Genomic DNA, 4,605 nt, shown 5'->3' with positions numbered 1-4,605 from the left:
ATATTTTAAACCTGTCTACAGTCTTCCAGGTGACCTAAAAGGCAGAATTTTGTGGAAAAGGACAGGTTGCTTTGTGAACTAATGGTGACCACTGTGTTTAGAGAACATGCACCAAATTCAGCCCTTTACATTTTCCACTTGTATGTCTTTAGGCCGACCATGACAACACTCACTTGACTGAACTTTTTGGAAGAGAAGTAGATGGGAGGGTATTGTTTTCGCTGACCAATTGCTATGGTCTTCTGGGAATTGCCATCTTCTGCAGTGTTCCCCTCTGCTCCTCGGTGAAACATGTTTAACTCATGCAAATGTGCATGCCTGTACCGTACTGTTTTATTAGAACAATCATACAACCATTCGATCACGCACAATTTGGCAGTTGGATAAAGTGTGAAACAGTAAAATCTCTATGAAGATTTTCTGCTGTATGTGTCCCCTCTGAAGAGAGTCATCCTCTCTATTTGCCCTGATGACCATTGGCGTTGTTGCAGAAAGTGATGGAAAATAACAACTTTTGAAGTTTGCCAGTGGAACAGAAGCCAATAGGAAACCTTTCAATAGGGACACCTCTTCCAGGACAGCTGTTTAAGAGGGATTTTCTATTCACTTCCTGTTGTGTCTCCAGGGCAGAATATGAAAGGAAATCTCTCCAATGGGGCACAGACAACAATAATAACCTGATAGGGGTTCTTACCCTTCCTTACTTTTTCCAAGATTTAAAATCACTACTTGGTGAGTCATCTGCAACAAGTAGGCAGATTGAGACTTCCAATATCATCAGCTGCCTGTTTGTTTAGGTCAATGCCTCACTAAGTACTGAGGAAAGAGGATCATCATCGCAAAGAAGCAGGATAATCTCAGCCTAAATATCAGTAGGTGCTAGTAAGCTCACAAGCCCTCTTCTGTAGGCCTTGAGGACCCTTGTGCACGTGTCTGTAGGGGGCTTGCCTTCTCTGACTTTGTATAAAAGCCCTGCCTGTGAGGGAGCCCCTCTGCCCTGTTGGTTGAAGCATAGCTTTCCCTGGATAATGAGCCTTTGGATGGAGCCTAGCTTTGGGTGTATGGCTTATATCCAAAGCTGGAGAAGTCACACTTCCGAGTAACGAGGGCACAAAAGGGCATTATTTAGGTTAATAAGGGTGATACTAGGAATGTTGAGGTGTCTGTTATCTTGAAGGAATTTACAGACACACTCAAACATAATACCCTAGCCAACAAATGCTGATCTTTGTACAAACATGGAGTTTTGCATTGGGGAAACGTGCATGTTTTTGCCTATGAAGGAGTGCTTTTGGTGTCAACCTGTCTCAGAGGAAACAATAGTGACTATCATGAAAAATCAGTTTTCTGGAAGCGTCTGTAAATATTCAAACATTCCCCAATCTGACTGTCAATGGCCAGATCAGACAAATGTTCTGTAATATGTAGGCATATTTCCATAAAAAAGGCCAACAGGTTCAGGCTTAAAGATCTCATATCTTGTCATTATAACAAGGTTTTATTTAATAAAAAAGTAAAAAAGCAATAATAATGCACAGTGAGCAGTAGCTTTCAAAATCCAATCAGATTTCAGGTTACTGTAGTTAGGTCAATTAAACATGCAAACTGTCTATTAACAATGAGCTACTACAGTTTGCACCTTGCTCTAGGCTTTATTTAGCAATCCTAAGGATGGAAGTCAGTCCTTACGGATGTTCTCTGCACAGCATTACTGAGTAAACCCGATTCTGTTGTTATACACAAATATTTTTCATTGCCATTAACCAACCAAGAAATTCTATACGTGAACAAGAAAATTACACATGATTTCATATTGCATCTAAGATGTTTTCAAAAGTATTTATCCTTTAGTTAATTAAAGATAATGATATGCAATTAAGATCCATCTTCTTTATTATGTCTTCTTTATTTTATAGCATATTGATGTTCCAGTTGCTACTTTCATTTATGATATTATCTCTTTGATTCTGTTTTCCATGGCACACAAACAAATGCATTGTTTCCTGCCAAAGGGAGCATGTTTTTATTATCCTTCAGTGTATATTGGACATGTTAGCATAGCTCCAGACACAGAAAGCCTTTTATCATTGTGAGCCTGCAGGCAGCTCAATGGCAGGTGTATGCAAACAGTGGAAACACACACTCAATATCCATCTTCAAAGCACTGTGACAAATTCTGAACAGTAGATACACTGTCATTTTCTCTTCTACATAAGTTATTAAAAAATCCATACCAAATTAATTAAAGTGGAAGTTCATCCTAGAAATCACGAGTGAACCTTAAATAGCCATCTAACACATATACCTTGATATATGCATACCACCATGATTGATTTCTGTCCGTGCTCCGGTTATCTAGCAATCAGCATTGGAAAATTGTGGCCATTTACTAGCGATGCCATGTTACTCATGGTGTCACTCAGCCCCCCATGCTATCTAGGCTTTGTGATTGCAAAGCCTAAATGGGAAATGCTTCCTCTGTGCCCTGTCAATGAGATATATAGCACAAGCAGTTGAGCGACACCATGAGCTGCATGTTGTCTCTAGAGAGAGGCAGCAGTTCTCCAGTGCTAATTACTAGACAGAAGTCAAACATGGTGCTATACATTTATCAAGGTACATGAGTTAATGACTGTTTAAAGTTAATTGAAGACTTCTAGAATGCACTTCCACTTTAAGAGTATGCTAACTTGCTGTATCATCTTCTTACACCATTTGCATGCCAAATTACAATTTTAGAATGATAAAGGTGAAGCTCTGATGATAGAGATATGGGGGTTTCCCTTTCTGGGATCTGCTTCTGAAAATTGTATTTTCCTGACTGCCATGCTGATCCTATTGGAACTTTGCAGTACAGCCAGGTGCACAGAGCAAGAACACAGGTCTACAGTTCAATCTTGCCTAAGAAAACCCAACTGATGGCTTAGCATTGGTCCACGTTTCCAAGCTGTTAGACCGGAAGAAAAGGTCTAACCCTGAAACACATTGGATACTTTCCCTTTGCACATTTTTTGAATCAATAAGATTGTTCACAATCAGAAGTTACTTCAGTATGATAAAAGCAGAACACAGACCTCTTAGATATCTTCTCCTGCACAGCCCTACCCCTAGCCATGAAGGACTGAGGATTTATCTTCTCCTAGACTAGTTACTTGGACCATTTCATAGGATCTTTGTGAGTCTAATACTGTTTTGTCACTATTAAAGTTTATCCTAACTTTTATTATATACTCAGTTATGAATCACGCTTGTCTATTGTTGATGTGATGTAAGATCAGTGCTAATTGATGCTATCCACATATCCTTGCCTGGCATTACTGAGCCCCATTTTTTGCCATAGTAACCTCTACATATTGAAATTTGAGCACAAGTTATCCCGTTTTTTTTTTCATTCTGTGGACATACATTAAAATGTATTTGCGACTTTTCTTCACAACGTTCCTCACCCACTAAGACAACCATCGCAGAGATCCTATGGCTTTAAATTCTTCTAAGCAAGCTGGTTAAGAGTTTTGGTTCTGCTCTGACTTCACTGGTTGCATTTTTTCTGTGTAGCGAAGCCAGAGACAGCCATAAAAAAAGCATTTTCAGAAGCAGGTCAGCAATGAGAGCCTCCACATCTCTCTTAATACATGTTGCCTTCAAAACAGAAACGTTATTTAACGTGAACGGTCTACTGATGGCATCTATAAAAGTACCCATATCTGTGCCAAAAACAGCAAACTTATTATTTCTGTAACTAGATTTAGATATTATTGGAAAAGTATTAGAACAGTATTAAAAGTAAAAGTAGGATGAACCTGATGGTGTTATATATATTACATCAACTCAATGAAAAAATAGATTTGGGAGGAGGTCTTATTTAAAGTAAACTTATCTGTAACAGTACTGAAGAGGCCACAGCACTACAATGCAGGTGTCCTCTCATGAGTCAAGAGTGCCCCCATTCTATAACGCACAAATGTCAACACTTGATGACATCTTGATGCCGTTATCATCTTCTGCATACTCCTTATTGGCCCATCGTTATGATAGGTTGCTTTACAGTCCAATAGAAAGGTCTAGGAGAAAACAGGCAACTAGGATTCTGGAGATGTAATGTAAAGGTTTGTGCAGGCAGTGCTAGATGAATTATAGTGTTGTAACTTCCCCAGTATCTGCAAGGGTATAGGAAGGTTTAAACTTTAAACAAGGTGACTTAATTGTACTGCACCTTCTTAATATTTTGTTTTATTTAAAGCTGAACTCAGGAATTAGATCAAATCTACCCTTGCAGTAAGGCCCCCCTGCACTGTAAGGGTTGACTGCTTCTTTATTCTAGGGGTAGGTAGTTGAGTAGTAATACTTACCTTATTCCCCACTCCAGCAGACTATCTCCATCTGTCCCACTGGCCCAGCGAAACCTCTTCTCTAATGTTCATTGCCAACTTGCCTCTTACATATACAATGCAGGGTCAATAGACCCTTGTTGTACGGGATTATGTTGAGGGACTACCCACATCCCAGAGCATCAAGGCTAGAGCAGCAAGATGGACAGACTCTTTACCTTCCCCTAGATTTAACAAGCTTTTACCTCTTGCTGTTCTTGGGGGAATAGGGGGGGGG

The 4,605-nt window shown here is 39.6% G+C and overlaps 1 protein-coding gene across 1 annotated transcript in view; it reads right to left on the bottom strand.

Moving 5' to 3' along the window:
* Positions 1 to 4,605, bottom strand: part of LOC108787115 (keratin, type I cytoskeletal 12-like) — a 15,290-nt gene that overhangs the window by 6,049 nt on the left and 4,636 nt on the right. The gene's annotated exons all lie outside the window — the stretch shown is intronic.

The sequence above is a fragment of the Nanorana parkeri genome, unplaced genomic scaffold (genome assembly GCF_000935625.1).
Source record: "Nanorana parkeri isolate BGI_ZX_2015 unplaced genomic scaffold, ASM93562v1 scaffold242, whole genome shotgun sequence".
In the NCBI taxonomy this organism is placed as follows: domain Eukaryota; kingdom Metazoa; phylum Chordata; class Amphibia; order Anura; family Dicroglossidae; genus Nanorana; species Nanorana parkeri.
This window is presented reverse-complemented; position numbering and strand designations above follow the sequence as displayed.